At 42.7% G+C, this 24,732-nt stretch overlaps 1 long non-coding RNA gene across 1 annotated transcript in view; it reads right to left on the reverse strand.

Moving 5' to 3' along the window:
- Positions 1-6,615: 6,615 nt before the first annotated feature.
- The window catches only part of LOC149449726 (uncharacterized), a 53,734-nt gene continuing 35,617 nt past the window's right edge, over positions 6,616-24,732 (reverse strand). The window contains exons 2-3 of the long non-coding RNA XR_016315373.1: positions 14,176-14,294; positions 6,616-6,788 (exon numbers count right to left, since the gene is read on the reverse strand). This is a non-coding gene — a long non-coding RNA (uncharacterized LOC149449726). The remainder of the gene's footprint in view (positions 6,789-14,175; positions 14,295-24,732) is intronic.

The following is a 24,732-nucleotide window of genomic DNA, read 5'->3' on the forward strand; positions in this document are numbered from 1 at the left end:
TTTCACTTCCTCACTACCTATCACAGTTAACACTAAACCCCCCCCCCCCCCGAATGACCCCTTTTTGGAAATAGACACCCCAAGGAATTTAAAAAGAGGCATGGTGAGTATTTTGCAGATCTCATTTCTTCTCACAAGGTTTTGAAATATAAAAAGAGAAAAGACAAAATATGTTTTTTGTTTTTTTTCTTCATTTTCCAAAAACTTGTGGCAACAAACGAGATCTGCAAAATACTCACCATGCTTCTTATCAAGTTCCTTGGGGTGTCTACTTTCCAAAAAGGGGTCATTTGGGGAGGTTTGGTTCTATCCTGGCATTTCAGGGCCTCTAAAACTGTGATAGGTAGTCAGGAAATGTAATGAGGAAATAAAGTCCTTTAAAAGCCTGAAGGTGCTTATTGGATTTTGGGGTCCTGTACTTGGCTAGACTGCCAAAACATCTCTCACATGTGGTACCCCCATACTCGGGAGAAGTAGCAAAATGTATTTTGGGGAGTAATTCCACATATACCCATGGTATGTGTGAGCAGTAAATAAATGAAGTGACAATTTTGTGTAAAAAGAAACCCACATTTTTTTCTGTCATTTTTCAAAAACTTGTGGTAAAAAATAAATTCTTCTATTGATTCAACATGCCTCTCAGCAAATAGTTTGGGGTGTCTACTTTCCAAAAAGGGGTAGTTTTGGGGGGTGGGGGCATTAGAAGATTATGCCACACATCACTCACTCTTCTAACCACCTGAAGATCAAGCCTTTACTGACACTTTTTGTTCACATGAAAATCAGTATTTTTTGCTAGGAAATGAATTTAAACCCCCCAAAATTATATTTTTGAAAGCAGACATCCTAGTGAATAAACTGGTGGGTGCTACAATTTTTTATGTCACATAATACTTTTGCAGAAATTTGCAATTTGCAGCTTTTATTGCACTAAAACACAATATTTTGGCCAATTATTTTGTAAACTATAAAAGATGATGGTATACCGCATAAATAGATACCAAACATGACATGCTTTAAAACTGTGCATATCCTGTGCAATGGAGACAAACTGCATACATTTTTAAAATCCATAGGCAACATTTTAAAAGCCTTTACAAGCTACCAGTTTAGATTTACAGAGGAGGTCTAGTGTTAGAATTACTGCCTTTGATCTGACGTTCACAGCGATACCTCATATGCATGGTGCATATACTGGCACATACTGGCACAGGGTCAACGCTCGTGCACACAGGTGTGCACACGTGGTGGGGGGGGGGGGGGTGAGGGTGATTGTTTTTAAGTTATTTTGATTTTTTTATTATTTTTACACTGTCCTTTTAATTTTTTTTTTCACTTTTAATGCTATCACAGGGAATGCAAATATCCCCTATAATATCAATGGGCATTGTCATATATTCTTTTTTGAGAAATCTGGGTTCTATCAGACTCTAGATATCTCCTCTGCCCTTACATTATCTAATCAAACCAAGATCGGTGTGATCAGATGCTTTCTCAATTTACAAAAGGCGCTGTTTATATCCTACAAAACTGAAGTGATGAAATGCTCGTAGCTTCCGAATTCTTAGACTATAGAGATTATTGACACCATTCTGGTCTCCAATTAGCTCTATGGTCAGCTGGCAGAAACACCAGCTGCATTCCCAGGTTCCCCCGATGGCACGGGACTGCCTGAGAAGGCCATGGAAGACAGTGGGGGAGGGGGCATAATCTCCCGCTGCTTGTAAAAGCAATCCTGCAGCTAATTAGCCACTAGGATTGCTTTTACATGAAAGCTGATCGCCGGCTGAAAAAAATGATACCAGGATGATGCCTGCAGCTGTAGACATCATCCTGGTATAACCATTCAAATCCAGTGATGTACCAGTACGTCTCTGATCCTTGTTGAGTATATATGCTGTTTTTTTCTTGTATGCAGCCTGTGGACTGAATGAAACAGAGAAGAAATCTCTGCCAGAAAAAGTGTGTGGTATGCCCACCATAAGACTATACTGCCCCGCATCCACCCACTTCTAATGGTGGGCACATATTAGGTCGCATGGTGCCACATGCGCCAGTTCCAAGATTGTAAAAATGCCTAAATAGTGGCAAGCTTGAATACAAATTGTCCACGTATAGGAGGTACCCTATATGGAGAAAGGATGACACCAAGTCCCAAACTATCTTGCCACTGTTCCCCATGTAGTTTGGGCATCCGAGGGGCTCCACATGAATATCTTTTCCCTCGCAAATCCAAAACTTATAAGTATAGCCTGTTGCCCTCTCACAGGTCTTCTACATCTTGACCCCATATCTGGCACGCTTGCTGGGGAGAAATTGTTTGAATGCAAGGAGGCCAGAAAAATTAATGAGGTACTCATCAATGCAGATTTTTGGCTGGGGATTATAGACATCTGCAAATTTTTGGTTAAGGTGATTTGCGAGGGGCTGAATTTTGTGTAGCCGGTCAAATTCAGGGTCACCCCGAGGAGGACTGAGTGTATTGTTGTTGAAATGCATAAAACACATTATACACTCATTTCTATGCCTGGCCATGGCAGCAGAGAACACGGACATATGATGAATCGGGTCTGTGGACCAATACAATCGCAATTTATTTTTATTTAGTAAAAAATATGTAAAAAACTTTTCGTGCCACTACTAGAAAAGATGGGACTATTGGGACAGCAGCACACACCTGGCTATACCACTAGAAAAAAACAACAAACATAAAACTGATGTTGCTCTAATCACAATAATGCCACAGAAATTCCAAAACAAATAATGAGAGGAGAAGAAAATAGATAATACACCATAACATAATCAGTAAATGGAAGGAATATGGGAGTGAAGGGAAATGTGAAATAATAAAGGTCCAAAATGAGGACCAAAAAGGTGTAACAGACAATAAACAGTGACTGTGGACAAAACGCACGGAAATGATCAGGGAAAAATAAAATATTAACTACAGTCAGGTCCATAAAAATTGGGACATCGACACAATTCTAACATTTTTGGCTCTATACACCACAACAATGGATTTGAAATGAAACAAACAAGATGTGCTTTAACTGCAGACTGTCAGCTTTAATTTGAGGGTATTTACATCCCAATCAGGTGAACGGTGCAGGAATTACAACAGTTTGCATATGTGCCTCCCACTTGTTAAGGAACCAAAAGTAATGGGGCAATTGGCTTCTCAGCTGTTCCATGGCCAGGTGTGTGTTATTCCCTCATTATCCCAATTACAATGAGCAGATACAAGGTCCAGAGTTCATTTCAAGTGTGCTATTTGCATTTGGAATCTGTTGCTGTCAACTCTCAAGATGAGATCCAAAGAGCTGTCACTATCAGTGAAGCAAGCCATCATTAGGATGAAAAAACAACACAAACCCATCAGAGAGATAGCAAAAACATTAGGCGTGGCCAAAACAACTGTTTGGAACATTCTTAAAAAGAAGGAACGCACCAGTGAGCTCAGCAACACCAAAAGACCCGGAAGACCACGGAAAATAACTGTGGTGGATGACCGAAGAATTCTTTCCCTGGTGAAGATAATACCCTTCACAACAGATGGCCAGATCAAGAACACTCTCCAGGAGGTAGGTGTATGTGTGTCAAAGTCAACAGTCAAGAGAAGACTTCACCAGAGTGAATACAGAGGGTTCACCACAAGATGTAAACCATTGGTGAGCCTCAAAAACAGGAAGGGCAGATTAGAGTTTGCCAAACGACATCTAAAAAAGCCATCACAGTTCTGGAACAACATCCTATGGACAGATGAGACCAAGATCAAATTGTACCAGAGTGATGGGAAGAGAAGAGTATGGAGAAGGAAAGGAACTGCTCATGATCCTAAGCATACCACCTCATCAGTGAAGCATGGTGGTGGTAGTGTCATGGCGTGGGCATGTATGGCTGCCAATAGAACTGGTTCTCTTGTATTTATTGATGATGTGACTGCTGACAAAAGCAGCCGGATGAATTCTGAAGTGTTTCGGGCAATATTATCTGCTCATATTCAGCCAAATGCTTCAGAACTCATTGGACGCTGCTTCACAGTGCAGATGGACAATGACCCAAAGCATACTGCAAAAGCAACCAAAGAATTTTTTAAGGGAAAGAAGTGGAATGTTATGCAATGGCCAAGTCAATCACCTGACCTGAATCTGACTGAGCATGCATTTCACTTGCTGAAGACAAAACTGAAGGGAAAATTCCCCAAGAACAAGCAGGAACTGAAGACAGTTGCAGTAGAGGCCTGGCAGAGCATCACCAGGGATGAAACCCAGCGTCTGGTGATGTCTATGCGTTCCAGACTTCAGGCTGTAATTGACTGCAAAGGATTTGCAACCAAGTATTAAAAAGTGAAAGTTTGATTTATGATTATTATTCTGTCCCATTACTTTTGGTCCCTTAACAAGTGGGAGGCACATATGCAAACTGTTGTAATTCCTACACGTTCACCTAATTTGGATGTAAATACCCTCAAATTAAAACTGACAGTCTGCAGTTAAAGCACATCTTGTTCGTTTCATTTCAAATCCATTGTGTTGGTGTATAGAGCCAAAAATGTTAGAATTGTGTCGATGTCCCAATATTTATGGTCCTGACTGTAGATCACAGTAATAGTGGGACGTATGAGTCCGTCATAACATAAATTAAATAGCGTGAATACAACTAATGAGAAAGTGGAGCAAAATGTGAAAAATACAAAATGAAGTGCTTAAATATCAAAAGTGGACAAACCACTTATCACAGAAGAATGACAATAATAACGCACAGTGAGGCCAAAAAATGTGACAATGCGACTAAAGGGTCATAACACAATGTGCTTCAAAAGGCCATGTGACATAAAATGACTAATAAGTGACCATATAAATACCATAAATAAATGTGGCAAACATATACAGTATAGAGTGCAACTAGTATAATACAGAAAATGGTGATATAAACGCACAGTGAAACCAAATGAATGTATTATTGTGCACCGTAAAATACAATAACACAATGAAGAAATAAATAACATGTGACTAAAAAAATAGCATAAATGCAACATAAAGTTAATGTGCAAAAATGGCGCTGCGTTACTTTAATTGACAATTGTGGAGTCACCAATATGAAATTTACACCTTTTTTCCCCCACAAATTGAGCTTTCTTGGTATTTGATCGCCTGTGCATTTTTTATTTGTTGCTCTATAAAAAAAAAAAGAACGGCAATTTTGAGAAAAAAAAATATTTTCGTCATAAATTTCAGCCAAAATGTATTCTGTGACATGTCTTTGCTAAAAAAAAAAATCCCAATAGGTGTAAATTAATTGGTTTACGTGAAAGTTATAGCGTCTACAAATGGCGGCATAAATACTGGAATATTTTTTATCCTAATAATGGCGGCGATCAGTGACTTATGGCAGCAATCAGCGACTTATGGCGGGACTGCGGGCAGACACTGGGGGGGAACTGACTTGGTGTCACTGACATCCCTAATGACACCAATACAGTGATCAGTGCAAAAAAAAAAAAACACTGACATTACTAATGGCACTGGGGAGGGAGGGGTTAACATTTGGAGGCAATCAAAGGGTTAACTGTGTGAGGGGAGTGTTTCATTAGGGGGCGAGGGGTGTGTTCTTCACAGTAACACACTGATCTGGAAAGCTGTGCTCAGCGATCCGGATCAGTGTGCTCAAACTGACAGGGAGGAGAGCTGCAGTGTAAACACTGCACCCTTTCTCCCTGTCAGTGTTTGCTGGCAATCTCTGGGCTCCGGCGGGTAATCACTGGCCGGAACTTGGTGATTGTCACCCGCGGCCACGTTCAGCAGCCGGATAGGGCGGTCGCGTGCCTCATGCGTGCCCCCTACCCGAAATGCAAAATCAGATATGTATACGTAATTTTGCAGAGCGAGCTGCCCTACCGCAGTAAATGTACTGTGGCTGGTTGGCAACCGGTTAATAAACAACTTGTTTTCCTCACGTTCATGTCCAGAGTTTTCCTGGTATCCTCAAAGTTGCTACTACAACAGCATCTATCTCACTGTGATTTTGTGATCATTATCAGCATGAAGATCACATAGTACAGGTCCTGTACTGTGTGATGATGATTATGATGATCACATAAACACAGTGAGGTCAGCTGTTGCTGTTCACACCAAACATATACTTGTAGTTAGTGTTGTGTGCTTACTGCATCCAGACTTGGACCCCCGCCCCTAACCACAGGTACCAGCATGGTTTGTACAGGCTGAGTGGCTGCCACATTCACATGCACCTGTCATCCTAGAAGCATGAATTGCTAACAGCACTGAATCTTGTAACTGGAATCTGGTGGATGCAGCTAAAAAGCTGTATGAAAGAGGCCAAAGTGGTTAAAATAGGTGGTAAGGAGACAAAACAATGCTTCCTCACTTCCTGTAGAAGGCTCTCTGAAGAGCAATCTGGATGTGGATCGCTTTTCAGAGAGCTACGCTAGTGCAAACAAGAACATAAAGATTTCCTATTAAATACTGTAGTGATTGGTGTGATTTAGAGGAGGACTAAAAATGTCCGTTGATTATCTGCTCCTGTCCTAATTAATCTTTGCTAGCTAGCTTTGGCATGTGCGCACACTGGAAGAGACTCACGCTGACACACAAGTTCAGTCTATGAATACTTCTAGTTTATTATAATGAGAAAGTGAGCTTATATATGCAAAATGATGCAAGAGTCATGTGACAACAGCATAAGCATTATATTAGTCTTTGATTGGTCATTTCCACACGAAAACAATCCCCGTCATGGTATAGGTGTGATCTTCTTCCAGGTCTTATCTATAGAAAGAAAAACAGTAGTCACTCTTAGACCCTATTTGTATGTTTACAGCGAATTATTTGATCTTACTCAATCTGGTCCACCTTTCTCTTGGTGTGGCCTCTGTGTGGTGGCTCCCTGCCCTTTCTAAAGCTCCCAGAATGAGCATGTCCTGTGTCACCTCTCCCATTGTATCCCGATGTTATTTGCCAGAAAAGGATATGTAATTTTGATGTACACAGACTGTACTTGGTAAATTTTGTTTTTGAGGGTTTTGTTTTTGGTGAAACCACTCCACACCAAAATGTATTCTGCTACATGTTTTTGGTAAAAAAAATCCCAATAAGTGTATATTGATTGCTTTGTGTGACAGTTATAGCGTCTACAAACTATGGTATAGATACTGCAATTTACGCCATTTGTTTGCTATACAGCGCTGCGCTAGTTTAACGGACAATTGCACGGTTATGCAATACGGTACATAAATGAAATTTACATCCTTTTTTTTCCCACAAATTGAGCTTTTTTCAGTGGTATTTGATCGCCTGTGCGGTTTTTATTTTTTGTGCTATAAAAAAAAGGCTGACAATTTTGAGGAAAAAAAACAATATTTTGGACTTTTTGTTAAAGAACATGTCCAGTAAAAAAAAATTTAAAAATCAAATTTAGTCATAAATTTCTGCCAAAATGCATTCTGCGACATCTTTGCTAAAAAAAAAACCCAATACGTGTAAATTAATTGGTTTACGTGAAAGTTATAGCGTTTACAAATGGCAGGAAAGATATGGGATTTTTAGGGTTTTTTTTATACTAATAATGGCAGCGATCAGCGACTTATGGTACGATCAGCGACTTATGGTGGCAATCAGCGACTTATGGCAGCGATCAGTGACTTATGGTGGCGATCAGCGACTTATGGTGGGACTGCGGGACTGCGGCAGACATTCTGACATTGGGGGGTACTGACTTGGGGTCACTGACATCCCCAGTGACACCAATACAGTGATCAGTGCAAAAAAAACAAACACTGACACTGTACTAATGTCAATGGGGAGGAAGGGGTTAAGTTTATTATTCAGGGAAAGGGTTAACTGTGTGAGGGGGAGTGTTTTACTAGGGGGCGGGGGTGTGTACTGCAGGGAACACTGCTGATTGGGAGAGAGAAACTCTTCTGTCCCGATCAGCGTGTCCTGGAGCTGTCAGTGAACTGACAGAAAGCACAGCTACTGCAGCTGTGCTCTCTGTCAGCGATTGCCGCCGATTGCCGGGACATAGCCGGTAAAGACCGGCTGTGACCCGGCGACTGACATCCGCGGCTGTGATCGGTGGGAAAGGTAGGGCGGCGGAGCGCCTCGCGCGCGCGTCCCCTACCTGTTTTCAAAACACGTTTTAAAACGTGCTTTTGCCCAGCCGTGCCGCCCTGCCGCCGCATTTATACAGTGGCTGGGTGGCATGTGGTTAAGGAAGGAAGGCAGCAAATGTTGTACATGCTGGTTACAGTGCATTTCTCTCTGAAATTCTGAGGAAAATAGGTCGTTCCAGACATTGTTCAGAAGAACAGCATACCTTGATTAAAAAGTTGATTGGAGAGGGGGAAACATATAAAGAAGAAGTGCAGAAAATTATAGGCTGCTCAGCTAAAATGATCGCAAATGCTTTAAAATGGCAACCAAAACCTGAAAGACGTGGAAGAAAGCAAAAAACTACCATTCGAATGGATAGAAGAATAGCCAAAATGGCAAGGACTCGGCCAACAATCAGCTCCAGGAAGATCAAAGAAGGTGTAAAGTTCCCTGTGAGGACTGTTACAATTAGAAGACACCTATGTGAAGCCAAGCTATCTGCAAGAAGCCCCCACAAAGTCCCACTGTTGAAAAAAAGACGTGTGCTGAAGAGGTTACAATTTGCCAAAGAGCACATTGACTGGCCTAAAGAGAAATGGCGCAACATTTTGTGGATTGATGAAAGTAAGATAGTTCTTTTTGGGTCTAGTGGCCGGAGACAGTTTGTCAGACGACCCCCAAACACTGAATTCAAGCCACAGTACACTGTGAAGACAGTGAAGCATGGTGGTGCAAGCATCATGATATGGGGATGTTTCTCATACTATGGTGTTGGGCCTATTTATCGCATACCAGGGATCATGGATCAGTTTGAATACATCAGAATACTTGAAGAGGTCATGCTGCCTTATGCTGAAGAGGAAATGCCCTTGAAATGGGTGTTCCAACAAGACAACGACCCCAAACACACCAGTAAACGTGCAACATCTTGGTTGGGGTGACATCAAAAATGCAGTTTCTGAGGCAAAACCAAGAAATAGAGAAGAACTGTGGAATGTCGTCCAATCATCCTGGGCTGGAATACCTGTTCACAGGGGCCAGAAGTTGGGTGACTCCATGCAACACAGATGTACAGCAGTTCTCAGAAACAGTGCTTATACAACTAAATATTCATTAAGTGATTCAAAGGAAAGAAAAATCTTCACATTTTTTAGTTTATATAGTGAATGTTTGAGTTTGTAAAGAAGAATACAAACACTGCTATTTTTTTGAACAGTCTAATATTCACTTTTCTTCCATTTTTTAGAGGAACAGCACAAATTTGATATATTTTTCTTCATGATTTGATTTGGAATACAGGTGAAACTCAAAAAATTAGAATATGGTGCAAAAGTTCATTTATTTCAGTAATGCAACTTAAAAGGTGAAACTAATATATGAGATAGACTCATTACATGCAAAGCAAGATAGTTCAAGCCGTGATTTGTCATCATTGTGATGATTATGGCTTACAGCTCATGAAAACCCCAAATCCACAATCTCAGAAAATTAGAATATTGTGAAAAGGTGCAATATTCTCGGCTCAAAGTGTCCCACTCTAATCAGCTAATTAAGCCATAACACCTGCAAAGGGCTCCTGAGCCTTTAAATCAGTGGTTCTTAACCTTGTTGGAGGTACTGAACCCCACCAGTTTCATATGCGCATTCACCGAACCCTTCTTAATTGGAAAAATAAAATATGATTTTTAAAATTCAAAACATAGGTATATATTTAGGTATATATTTATACATAGGTGCACAAAATGAACAAAACCGTTAAGAACAAAGAACAAAACCATTAAAACATGATTTTCACACAAAAACAAAAACATAATAATGAATATTTACTGCACGAATCATATGAGTCGGGTGTGGGTCTTCACCTCCGCTGAACCCGCGAGACTGACTCACCGAACCCCTGGGGTTCGATCGAACCCAGGTTAAGAACCACTGCTTTAAATGGTCTATCAGTCTGGTTCAGTAGGAATCACAATCATGGGAAAGACTGCTGACCTGACAGTTGTGCAGAAAACCATCACTGACACCCTCCATAAGGAGGGAAAGCCTCAAAAGGTAATTGCAAAAGAAGTTGGATGATCCCAAAGTGCTGTATCAAAGCACATTAATAGAAAGTTATGTGGAAGGGAAAAGTGTGGAAGAAAAAGGTGCACAAGCAGCAGGGATGACCGCAGCCTGGAGAAGATTGTCAGGAAAAGGCCATTCAAAAGTGTTGGGGACTTTCACAAGGAGTGGACTGAGGCTGGAGTCAGTGCATCACGAACCACCACAGACAGATCCTGGACATGGGCTTCAAAAGTCGTATTCCTCTTGTCAAGCCGCTCCTGAACAACAATGTCAGAAGCGTCTTACCTGGGCTAAAGAAAAACAGACCTGGTCTGCTGCTCAGTGGTCTAAAGTCCTCTTTTCTGATGAGAGCAACTTTTGCATCTCATTTGGAAACCAAGGACCCCGAGTATGGAGGAAGAATGGAGAGGCACACACTGCAAGATGCTTGAAGTCCATTGTGAAGTTTCCACAGTCTGTGTTGATTTGGGGAGCCATGTCATCTGCTGGTGTTGGTCCACTGTGCTTCATTAAGTCCAGGGTCAACGCAGCCGTCTACCAGGAGACTTTGGAGCACTTCATGCTTCCTTCCACAGACGAGCTTTATGGGGATGCTGACTTCATTTTCCAGCAGGACTTGGCACCTGCCCACACTGCCAAAAGTACCAAAACCTGGTTCAATGACCGTGGGATTACTTTGCTTGATTGGCCAGCAAACTCGTCTGACCTGAACCCCATAGAGAATCTATGGGGCATTGCCAAGAGAAAGATGAGAGACATGAGACCAAACAATGCAGAAGAGCTGGAGGCCGCTATTGAAGCATCCTGGTCTTCCATAACACCTCAGCAGTGCCACAGGCTGATAGCTTCCATGCCACGCCGCATTGAGGCAGTAATTGCTGCAAAAGGGGCCCAAACCAAGTACTGAGTACATATGCATGCTTATACTTTTCAGAGGTCCGATATTGTTCTATGTACAATACTTGTTTTATTGATTGCATGTAATATTCTCATTTTCTGAGATTGGGGATTTTCATGAGCTGTACGCCATAATCATCACAATTATGACAAATCACGGCTTGAACTATCTTGCTTTGCATGTAATGAGTCTATCTCATATATTAGTTTCACCTTTTAAGTTGCATTACTGAAATAAATTAACTTTTGCACGATATTCTAATTTTTCGAGTTTCACCTGTAGAATATGTAGTGTTCCCAATGCATTTGTGTGTATGGAAATAAAAGCTATTAGAAGGATTTTGAGCTTTATTCACATTTTTCAACACACTGCTATTATTTTGAACACAACTGTATCAGTTTTTAACCTAATTTTCATATATTAACATGCCTTTTGGCTTTTTATTGTGTTTTTAAATATATTTTCTATAATAAAAATACATTTTTCTTTAGAGAAAAATATATTTTGATTTGTGGTTGTTTTAAGTGTAGTCCCACGGGCAATTTTAGCAATTGAAAGTCCTCATAATTTAGGGAATTGAGCTACACTTCATTCATTGTACCCCGGGTGTTTGTTTTTGCTGCATTTGGTCCCTTGATAGAGCCAAGTATCATAAGATTTTTTTATTATAATACTTAGCTTTATCTAGTGGTCACTGGGTGAATAGCTTTGTTAATTCTTTTTAACTCAAACCCCAGTTTCTGCTAATTAGATGAGTAAGGAGGGGCTCCTGCAAGTCCCTGTCACTAAGGAAACTTTAAATCAATCTCTACGAGGACAAATGTAGTATTTGGCAGATTAAAACTGGGTCTATGAGTAATGGACATTCATTTTTTTCACTTCAGTAAATACAGTCATTTTATTAGTGTTTATATACTGTACATATAAATTACCACCATTACCAAACCATTATCAGTGTAACAGGAACATTTCACCACCTGAGGGTTAGGGAGTGATGTGACTGTACAATATATATATGTAAAGCGCTGCGTAAATTGATGGCGCTATATAAGTACCTGAAATAAATAATACATTTCTGTGCAAAAGGGGCAATTCTAGTAGAGAGGTGGGTTCCATATGGAATATGTTACTGCATCTCTGGTGATTATATTGTGGACGTAAAATCAAAATCTCTTACCTTCATCTAAGGTTTCTTTCTCAGTGTAAGTACATATAGTTCTGATACATTTTTGTTTCAGCCTTCCAGTTATATTGTTGTTAGTAGTAACAAGGTGATCTCTGAGAATCCTCAACACTACACCCAGCAGAGGAGTGCAGGCTAATTCACTTCTTTACTGAAGATATTTACAATTTTCCCCACAGGTCTGCTGAACAAACCAACTCAGAAATATCTTGTGGTTGGATGCCCCAGGGTTGGAAAGGCTAAACATGGATGGTTATCCCAGGTAAGAGTCCCCACCTTTAGTGCATAATTGTCCTTGCTCTAATAAGGAAATATACCAATGATGTAATTCAGCGCTAAGAGATTGAAACCTGCACTCTAAGCAATCCATGAAATGCACAGATAAAATACATATAAGGGAGCTATACTACCTGACAAATTATTTGTATTTGTCCATCCAGTTGTGAGATTTTAACAGCTGTGTCACACAGCACAGCAAGGTGGATGACAGTGTTTTATCTTTTCCAGTTAAGGAATACAGTAGCGGTCCCCCACTGCGTAGGCAGTCTTTCTCCTATCAGAATGTTCTTTGTCAACATTTGCATGTTGCATACCTGATTGGCTCCCAGTCTTGCCACTCCCACTCCCAGTCTTAATGTTGCTGTACAGGAGATTGCAAAAGGCTGATATGTCAAATCAGATAGTTACACTAAGTAATGTTTACAAAAATATATCTTAAGCCACCCTGTCATTAAATATTAGCCACCACATCCCCTGGGAGTGCCCTAGTCTCACCAGCTTTGGGAGGCAAATTTTTCCAATAATCTCTACTATTACAGGGATCTTAACACCCTGCACCCAGATTTAGCTTTTCTCAACACAGGTATTGATAGCTATCCGCGTGCATTCCACTTTTAATATTATTATTATATTATCCAGGATTTATATAGCGCCAACAGTTTGCTCAGCGCTTTACAATATAACAGGTCAGCAACAATACAGTTCAATACAAGAGGGATAGGAGGGTCCTGCTCCTTGGAGCTTACAATCTATGAAGGAGGGGCTAGTGGTACAAAAGGTAGTAACTGTGGGGGGTGGACTGGTTGGAAGAGTAGAGGATTCTATTATTAGCTGAGGGCAGGATAGGCTTCCCTGAAGAGAGAGGTTTTCAGAGATCGCTTAAAAGTGAGCAGAGTAGGCAATAGTCTGATAAACTGGGGTAGAGAGTTCCAGAGGATGGGGAAGCTCTGGAGAAGTCCTGGAGATGAACATGGGAGGAGGAGACAAGGGAGCTAGAAAGTAGGAGGTCTTGCGAGGAGCAGAGAGTACGGTTTGGGTGATATTTAGAGACAAGATCGGTGATGTAATTTGGGGCAGAGTTATAAGTGGCTTTATACGTTATTGTTAATGTTTTGAATTTTATCCGTTGGGCAATGGGAAGCCAGTGGAGGGATTGGCAGAGAGGGGTGGAGGACACAGAGTGGAGGCCAGTGGAGGGATTGGCAGAGAGGGGTGGCAGATACAGAACGGTTTATAAGGTGGATGAGTCTGGCAGCAGCATTCATGATAGACTGAAGAGGGGATAGCCTGCGATGAGGTAGGCCAATGAGGAGGGAGTTACAATAGTCAAGGTGAGATATAACCAGGGAGTGAATAGGTTGCTTAGTGGTTTCCAAGGTTAGGAACGGGCGTATCTTGGAGGTGTTGTGGAGGTGAAGTCTACAAGATTTGGACAGTGATTGGTTTTGGGACTGAAAGGACAGATGGGAGTCTAGGATTACACCTTATTAACGGCATGCTCTATTATACTTAGAAACTGGAATAACCTACTGACTCTAAACCCCTTTGAAGTGCTCACTCTAGTCAATCAAAACCTACCATGTCCTGGAAAATATGGTTGGATTGGTATAAATTGTAAAATATTCAGCATAGTCACATACCATTGCAATCAGCATTTGGTCACTCCGTAACCCAAGTTTGTTTTTGCTTATTCATGTGTGAACTCGGCTGTCTAACCTCTGTTGCTGTTACTTGCGCTCTTTCTGGTCTTTTGTATTTTCTGTATGTGTTGACAAAAAAAAATATTGCATCAAAAATATTAGCCACCACAAACAGCTGTAAATGAAGTCTGCCAGTGCTTACCTTTTCCCCTGCCCATGCAGAATACTGGTCTGTTCGTCAGAAATCTTCATGTGAAGTACATGGTGAAACCAACACTTTAACCAATTACATATTGGACACCTTCACCCCCTTCCAGTCCAAGCCAATTTAATTTCAACACTCTCATATTTTGAATGACAATTACTCAAGCATGCAACATTGTACCCAAACTAAATTTTTAGCATTTTTTAGACAGATAGAGCTTTCTTTTTGTGGTATTTAATCACCTCCTGGAATTTTAATTTTTTTTCTATATAAACAAAAAATAAAGAACAGTTTGAAAAAAGAGTTTCTTAATTTCTGTTATTTTGCAAATAAATCATCTTTCTTCATAAATTTAGGCCAAAATGTATTCTGCTGATTTCTTTGGCAAAAATAACCCAAATCAGTGTATATTATTTAGTCTGTATGAAAGGCATAGAGTATACAAACTGTGGTACACTATATTGCAGTGGTCTCCAAACGGTGGCCCCGGGGCCGGATGTGACCCTTTGCCTGGCTCTATCTGGCCCTTGGGGCACTTAACCTCCCACAGACATTAACAGTGGGGCATATTTCCTGCCACTAACACCAGCATTGGGGCACTATTCCTACTAATCCACCCACTGACACCAACAATGGGGTACTATTCCTCCCACTGACACCAACAATGGGGTACTATTCCTCCCACTGATACCAATGATGGGGCACTATTCCTCCCACTGATACCAATGATGGGGCACTACTCCTCCCACTGACACCAATGATGGGGTACTATTTCTCCCACTGACACCAATGATGGGGTACTATTTCTCCCACTGACACCAATGATGGGGTACTATTCCTCCCACTGATACCAATGATGGGGCACTATTCATCCCGCTGACACCAATGATAGGGCACTATTCCTCCTACTGACACCAATGATGGGGCACTATTCCTCCCACTTATACCAATGATAGGTTACTATTTCTCCCACTGACACCAATGATGGGGTACTATTCCTCCCACTGATACCAATGATGGGGCACTATTCCTCCCACTGATACCAATGATGGGGCACCATTCATCCCACTGACACCAATGATAGGGCACTATTCCTCCCACTTATACCAATGATAGGGTACTATTCCTCCCAATGACACCAATGATTCCTCCCACCGACACCAATGATGGGGCACTATTTCTCCCACTGACACCAATGATGCGGTACTATTCCTCCCACTGATACCAATGATGGGGCACTATTCCTCCCACTGACACCAATGATTCCTCCCATTGACACAAATAATGGGGTACTATTCCTCCCACTGATATCAATGATGGGGCACTATTCCTCCCACTGATACCAATGATGGGGCACTATTCCTCCCACTGACACCAGTGATGGGGCACTATTCCTCCCACTGACACCAGTGATGGGGCACTATTCCTCCTACTAACAAGAGATCCCTGTGCTCAAATCCCAACAGCTAGTGCATGCATTTATCCATCAGGTGCTAAAGGGGTGTAACCACATATTAACACTAGAAATTCTGAAGGACCCTCTGCACACTGGTATACTGTTGGGTCAGTAGCCAGACCTGAACCTTGTAGCTCTCCCCATTGTGTCTTTTCCCCTCTGCTAGCATTGTGTCCACAGTAGCATTTGCGTAGGCAGGGCAGAGTAGGACTGGCCATAGAGGGATTACTTTGACGCAGTTGGCCAGCTTAAGCATGTATTGCAATATGTGTGAACCAAATATCCCTATTTATTGCATAGTCTGCTTGAAAGGGTATATACCAGTGTGCAGAGGGTCCTTCAGAATTTCTACTATTCCTCCTACTGACACCAATTATGGGGCACTATTCCTCCCACTGATACCAATGATGGGGCACTACTCCTTCCACTGATACCAATGATGGGGTATTATTCCTCCCATTGACACAAATTATGGGGTACTATTCCTCCCACTGACACCAATGACGGGGCACTATTCCTCCCACTGACAACAATAATGGGGCACTATTCCTCCCACTGATACCAATGATGCGGTACTATTCCTCCCACTGATACCAATGATGGGGCACTATTCCTCCCACTGACACCAATGATTCCTCCCATTGACACAAATAATGGGGTACTATTCCTCCCACTGACATCAATGATGGGGCACTATTCCTCCCACTGATACCAATGATGGGGCACTATTCCTCCCACTGACACCAGTGATGGGGCACTATTCCTCCCACTGACACCAATTATGGGGCACTATTCCTCGCACTGATACCAATGATGGGGCACTACTCCTCCCACTGACACCAATGATGGGGTATTATTCCTCCCATTGACACAAATTATGGGGTACTATTCCTCCCACTGACACCAATGATGGGGCACTATTCCTCCCACTGACAACAATGATGGGGCACTATTCCTTCCACTGACACCAGAGATGGGGCACTATTCCTCGTGCTGACACCAATGATAGGGCATTATTCCTCCCACTTATACCAATGATGGAGTACTATTCCTCCCACTGACACCAATGATGGGGCACTATTCCTCCCACCAATACCAATGATGGGGCACTATTCCTCCCACCGATACCAATGATGGGGCACTATTCCTCCCACTGACAACAATGATGGGGCAGTATTCCTCCCACGGACACCAGAGATGGGGCACTATTCCTCATGCTGGCACCAATGATAGGGCATTATTCCTCCCACTTATACCAATGATGGAGTACTATTCCTCCCACTGACACCAATGATGGGGCACTATTCCTCCTACCAATACCAATGATGGGGCACTATTCCTCCCACCGATACCAATGATGGGGCACTATTTCTCCCACTGACACCAATGACGGGGCACTTTTCCTCCCACTGACACCAATGATGGGGCAATTTTCTTCCCACTGACACCAGTGATGGGGCCCTATTCCTCCCACTGATACCAATGATGGGGCACTATTCCTCCCACTGATACCAATGATGGGGCACTATTCCTCCCACTGACACCAATGATGGGGCCCTATTCCTCCCACTGATACCAATGATGGGGCACTATTCCTCCTACTGACACCAATGATGGGGCCCTATTCCTCCCACTGATACCAATGATGGGGCACTATTCCTCCCACTAACACCAATGATGGGGCACTATTCCTCTCACAGAAACCAATGATGGGGCAATGTTACCGACACCAGGACATTTTCTACTCCCATTGACCACAGTCCAGCCCCTCTAAAATCTGAAGGATAGTAAATTGGCCCTTTGTTTAGAAAGTTTGGAGACCCCTGCTATATTCCCAAAAGTATTAGGACACCTGCCTTTACACACACATGAACTTTACTGGCATCCCAGTCTTAGTCCGTAGGGTTCAATATTGAGTTGGCCCCGCCCTTCGCAGCTATAACAGCTTCAACTCTTCTGGGAAGGCCATCCACAAGGTTTAGGAGGGTGTCTATGGGAAGGTTTGACCATTCTTCCAGAAGCGCATTTATGAGGTCAGGCACTGTTGTCAGATGAGAAGGCCTGGCTCGCAGTCCCCGCTCCAATTCCTCCCTAAAATATTCTATCGGGTTGAGGTCAGGACTCTGTGCAGGCCAGTCAAGTTCCTGCACCCCAAACTCGCTCATCAATGTCTTTATGGTCCTTGCTTTGTGCACTGGTGTGCAGTCATGTTGGAACAGGAAGGGGCCATCCTCAAACTCTTCCCACGAAGTTGGGAGCATGAAAATGTCTTGGTATGCTGACGCCTTAAGAGTTCCCTTCACTGGAACTAGGGGGCCAAGCCCAACCCTTAAAAAACAACCCCACACCATAATCCCCCCTCTACCAAACTTTACAATTTGCACAATGCAGTCAAACAAGTATCGTTCTTCTGGCAACTTTCAAACCCAGACATGTCCATCAAATTGCCAGACAGAGAAGCGTGATTGGTAACTCCAGAGAACACGTCTCCACTGCTCTAGAGTTCAGTTGCGGCGTGCTTTACACCACTGCACCCGACGCTTTGCATTGCACTTGGTAATGTAAGGCTTGGATGCAGCTGCTCAGCCATGGAAACCCATTCCATGAAGCTCTCTACACACCGTTGTGCTAAATCTGAAGGCCACACGAAGTTTGGAGGTCTTTAGCTATTGACTCTGCAGGCAATTGGTGACTTCTGCGCACTGTGCGCTTCAGCATGCGCTCACCCCGCTCTGTCATTTTACGTGGCCTACCACTTGGTGGCTGAGTTGCTGTTGTTCCCAGTTGCTTCCACTTTGTTATAATACCAATAACTGTTGACTGTGAAATATTTAGCAGCCAGGAAATGTCACGGATGGACTTATTGCACAGGGGGCAACCTATCACAGTACAATGCTTGAAGTCACTGAGCTCCTGAATGTTTGCAGAAGCAGTCTGCATGCCTAGATTCTTGATTTTATACACTTGTGGTCATGGAGGTGATTGGAACACCTGAATCCAATGATTTGGAGGAATATTCAAATACCTTTAGTAATATAGTTTATATACTGTATATTTGAAAATGTCTTGAGGCCCTAACATGTCAGGACAGTAAAACTACCCCCCAAATTACCCCTTTTTGGAAAGTAGACAGTCCAAGGTATTTAGTAAGAGGCATGGTGAGAGAACAACGTTGTAATTTTAAAAAGTTATTTCTCGCACACAGCAGAGGCACACTAATAATTACACCCCAAGGTGAGTCTTTTGAAGACTTCATTTCTTTTTCCACAAGTTTTTAGAAAATGAAGAATGAAAATTAATTTTTGTACACAAAGTTGTCAATTTAACAAGATATTTCTCACACAAAGCACGGGTATGTGACAGGAGTCACTTTGGGAGGGGGACCCATGGAACCCAGCTCACTTTGGAGAGGTGGGGAGACCCCTGTCTCAGCTCCCCATATCCCTATTATGTGTAAGTCACCCTGTGTCTGTTAGGGATACAGGGTGATCTGTTCTAATATTGTGTAGACATGTATAAGTGGGGGTTGTTGATTGTTTAATACCATGTGGTTGCATCCCATTGTTCTATTGTGTGTCTTGCTTGGGAGCAAACTATTATGGAATGTATGTGTTTATGTGTATTAGCTTAGTGGGGGGTATCTCCAGCAGCCCTCCCTCCTGATGGGACTGTCTGCTGGTCTGACAATTGTATATCTGTGTGTCTCTTGTTGCGAAGTGTAGATTTCCCCGCCCTGGGTCATTATGCAGGGAGGAGGGATTGTCCCGAGTGTATAAAAAGTCAGTTTGAGTTTCAAACAAAAGAGTTCCATGTTCAGACAGACTGGTGTCATCTAGTCTGGTATGGTTTGCTGTGGTGTCTGTTGTTGGTGTTCGGACAGGGAAGCGGTATTCTAACAGAGGTACCCAAGTTCAGTCTGGGTCAGTTCCGTTACAGGGCATACTTAAAATTACAACCCGAAACACATTCCACTACTCTTGAGTATGGGAATACCACATGCGTGAGACTTTTACAATTTTTGGACTGATTAAGTAACATACATTTTATCTTGTATATCACACATATCACCCAATTGTAATAAAACCAATGTACTGTAATGGTCGCCTATATATGAGTATTAGAGAATATAGCTTAGTGTATTGTCGCCTATAGGAGTCTCCATTCCTGTAAGCCAAGCAAGCTTAGCCTACTGATACATGGCTGCCTCCAGGAATAGCATGTCCACGGGTTAGGAAGTACAGGAGGCTAAAGAAAGGAGGAACAAATGACTGGGTCATAATCAGGGACACTATAAGTGGCGTGGCAGTGATTAGAGACCATATGACTGGTTTGGTGGTGACCAGGGATGATGTAACTGGTGTAGTATTGATCAGGGAAACTATAATGGTATGGCGGTAATTCGGGACAATATCACTGGCGTGGTGGTAATCAAGCACACTAACTGGTGACAGTATGTAATTTTTTTCACTTTTTTTTAAAATGCTGTCACCAGAACAGTACAATATCACCATATGACTGGTGTGGCAGTAATCGGGTGCACATGGGCCCTCATCAGGGCTGAGCTCCAGAGTCGGGCTGAGCAGGGCACTGCACCGGAAGTTTGGTGGGTGGCAACATCAACTGTTCCACCCGCCAGCCGGCCAGATAAAAGCACTATCAGCAGGTCTTGGTACTGGAGTGAGGCTGAGCAGCAGGAGTGCGGCAGCATCTTCTGTTCTGCCCGCCAGCAGGGCTGTCACCATCAGTCCTTTGCTTCCATGGACTCCGAGTGGCTTTGTCAGTAATCAATCAGAAATGTTTGTGGCGGTTCTGTCTCCAGCCGGCTCCCAGTCGTGACTCTGTGGCTAAAATCGAGGCAAGTGCACAGTGAACTGTGCTGTCTTTTGCTCTTCCAATCCTGTCACTTCATGTCTCACTCAAATCCTAGTTAGGCTTCCTACAAATGCCCTCTACCCTACTCCAGTCCAGGGGATGTAGAATTACGCACTGTTCCTCTTCTGCAAGCTGCAGGTTGGTCGCTGCCTTCAGGCCTTCTGCTGGGCTTTCTTAGCTCTACAGATGGTCTTTATTCATGGGGCCAGTGAGGTTCAGCTTTCCCCCTTTCCTGATACTTCTTGCAGGCAGGCCACTTCCCTGGGCCCCCTCCCAGGCTTCACACTCCAGCTCCTGCTTTCACATCTTCCACCTGAACTCTCCCCGCTACTGAGCAGGCTCAGCTATACTTAAAGGCTGTCCCAACCCCTTGCCAAGCCTCTTGCTTGGGGATTGGTTGAGATTCCTTAAGCATACAGATCAGCCACTCCTCACCCCCCCCAATAAGTTCTAGAGACTTCTCCAAGTCTCTAGATCAGGTTGGAGGTATTAGAGCTGATCTGCAGTGCCTCTCGGCCATGACCCAAATTTGACCCCCCCCTGACTATTTCTAACTGCTATTCAGCCTGCTACTGAAAAAATAATTAACTAGCTCCCCATAGCTTTCCTAGGAGGGTGCTACACTATCAACTATTTAATCTTTCACTCTTAAGAGGTGCATAGGTGCGTAAATTTGGGCAGGCTCGCAGGGGCCCCTGTGCATTACTTGCACAGGGGCCCATGATGCTAATGAGATGGCCCTTCTGTTCTGGTAAGGTAATCAGGATTTTTTTTTACACTGTGATTGCTTATTACAGTGATAATCACTGTAATCAGCAACTCTGAGCCTTTTTAGAGCTAATAGGCAAACTGCTCTAAAAAGGTGCTTGGGCACTGGCATAGGAGACATAGACCAATGCAAAAAAAAATGTAAAAGAAAATACTGTACAGCAAAGAGGGAGACTTTTCATGTAGCTTCAAGGGCAACTTTGAAAATGCACAAATTCTTTAACCCCTTGACGCCGCCACCTCCCGGCCCTTTAAGAGATTCTGACGCCGGGAGGCGGGGCGGTGGGGGCGTGGTTTAGGAATCATGTGACCGTCGTGATGACGCATCACGGCGGTCACATGATCGGGAAAGGTCCCGTTCGAAAGAGCGGAGCGGGACCTTTCTGTGAGTACTACACATGTGTGCTGGGAGCGCGCAGGGCGCGCGCTCTCAGCACATATGTATTTAATTCCATGGACGCAAATGTGCGGCCGCTCGGCGTCTAGGCCCAGACGCCGGGAGGCCGCACATTTGCGTGCGGCCGGCGCAAAGGGGTTAAAATAACAGGCTTTGGGCTGTGCACAGTGTTATGGAACATTATGATTTTCACTTTTTCTCGGCAATAGTGTACTCTAGCACTCTCTTTCAGAATTAGCTTGACATTTGTACAGCAGCAGTACTTATCTGATTTATGTCAGTTTGAAATAAAAACTTTTTATCAGGTAACTTTAGAAGCATCATATGTTTTTTCATCAAATGGCAATTGACTCACATTAGTGTTTTGTAGTAGCATTTTAGTAACGGTTTAGTAGCATTTAGAAGTGCATAGAAGTATTGAGGAGTATTAGAATACAAAGTAAAACAAGAAAGTAATCATACACATATATTCACATATAACTCCCAAATGACAGGTGGCCTTAATAGAACATAAATAGGTGCTGAGTGATGAATATGTACAAACAGATAAGGGCTCATGCAGTAAGGTGACTAGAAAAAGTAATATAAATAATGTCCATGCATAGAGGCAAATCTTCATGCAGATGTGAGCGGCAAGTGCCAATCCTCAATAACTGGGGTGCCCCCTCACCTTCCTGCCCAATGAGCCTCTGTATGCAATTATAATTCCTCCAGATATAGGGTGGAGTCCCTCAGCAATGATGGTGGGACTCCCTCTTTCTATAGGTGAAGCGTCCAATCGTAGGTGGTACGGCGGAATGGGTATAACTCCAAGCCCTAGATGTGGTGACATCTAGGAAGGTGAGGGGGCACCCCAGTTATTGAAGATTGGCACTTGCCGCTCACATCTGCATGAAGATTTGCCTCTATGCATGGACACTATTTATATTATTTATATTACTTTTTCTAGTCACCTTACTGCATGAGCCCTTATCTGTTTGTACATATTCATCACTCAGCACCTATTTATGTTCTATTAAGGCCACCTGTCATTTGGGGGTTATATGTGAATATATGTGTATGATTACTTTCTTGTTTTACTTTGTATTCTATTACTACCTATGTGATTTTTTAGCACTGCACTATTTTTATTTTTATTTTATTGTTTTCTGTGCCGTGGTTGTGGTACTTTAAGTGCTGGCTGATTGATAGGCATACACACATAGTGGCGCAGGAGTTATTTATCTTCTGGATAATCATTCAGGAGTATTAGTGTCCTTTTAGCTTTTTAAAAGTACATGTAGGCAAAAAAAAAAGCTATAAAAAAAACTGTTAGTAGCGTTTCAGTAGCATTTAGTGGTGTTTAGAAGCATTTAAGAGCATTTAGCATTTTTTTCTGCCAGGGAAAAACGCTTCCACATTCTCTACAAAAACAACACTGAAGATTGAAAAATGCAGCTAGCTCAAAATAGTGTGCATGGACACATAGGAAAACACTATTTAGCTTCTAGGAGCAGAAAAAAATGCGGATAACAGCTTTTAGGAGCTTAAAAAAATTCTAGTGTGCATGGGGCCTAACCAGTGGAAAGAAATTGTACAGTAGTTTCCTGTAGCTGACCCTATTCTCACTGATGCAAAACTGTCCTGTCACTGAACAATTTCTGTCACACTCTCAATAAGAATTAAAGTAGATGTACAATCAAAACCTAACTAAGCTTTTATCTGCTCCCACCCCCATTCTAAGTCTTGCCTATTCGGACGTTTCTCTAGTCTGGGCAGGTGATCAGTTCCCAGCACCGGCTTCAGTGTAGAGGAGCGACAGATGACAACAGATCCCCTATAATAAGCTGATAAGTGACATCATCGCCCAGGCCCTGTTGCCGCTTTTGGTGTTCTCTTCTCTTCACTGAAGTCGACCACTGGGGAGATCACATGATGTCTGGAGCGCCTCCAGAATAGGTAATTATGGATATCCTAGCTTTTACAGAGTAGTTAAAATAGATATAGAATGAGGGTGGAAGCAGGTTTAAGCTTAGTTTGGTTTTGACTATTCTTCTACTTGAACAGCTTGCAAATGATACAACAGTGTAAATTTGACCAGCAACAGGATATATTTAATGACTTGGCCAAAATGTAAAAGAAAAAAAAAAAAAACAATGCAGGCAGGTGTTTTTCTACAAGACTTAAGACTTAGATGAGACAGCAGTATAAAATTGTCCAGCAGCAGACCAACTTTAAATAGCAAGGAAAGACCTAAATTGACTAGAGAGAGTACAGACTGGGGCTTTACTAAAAGAATTAAGGCACTGAAGGGGATATACAGTATCTCACAGAAGTGAGTCCACCCCTCTCATTTTTGTAAATATTTATACTATCTTTTCATGTGACAACGCTGAAGAAATGACACTTTGCTACAATGTGACGTAGTGAGTGTACAGCTTGTATAACATGTAAATTTGCCGTCCCCTCAAAATAACTCAACACACAGCCATTAATGTCTAAACCGCTGGCAACAAAAGTGAGTCCACCCCTAGTGACAAGGTCCAAATTGGGCCCGATTAGCCATTTTCCCTTCCGGTGTCATGTGACTTGTTAGTGTTCCAAGGTCTCAGGTGTGAATGGGGAGCAGGTGTGTTAAATTTGGTATTATCGCTCTCACTCTCTCATACTGGTCACTGGAAGCAAAGAACTCTCTGAGGATCTGAAAAAAAGAATTGTTGCCCTACATAAAGAAGGCCTAGGCTATAAGAAGATTGCCAAGACCCTGAAACTGATCTGCAGCACGGTGGCCAAGACCATACAGCGGTTTAACAGGACAGGTTCCACCCAGAACAGACCTCGCCATGGTTGACAAAAGAAGTTGAGTACACGTGCTCGGCG

This window comes from Staurois parvus, unplaced genomic scaffold, assembly GCF_062004578.1.
Source record: "Staurois parvus isolate SC_StPar_1 unplaced genomic scaffold, SC_StPar_1.0 ptg000606l, whole genome shotgun sequence".
In the NCBI taxonomy this organism is placed as follows: Eukaryota; Metazoa; Chordata; class Amphibia; order Anura; family Ranidae; genus Staurois; species Staurois parvus.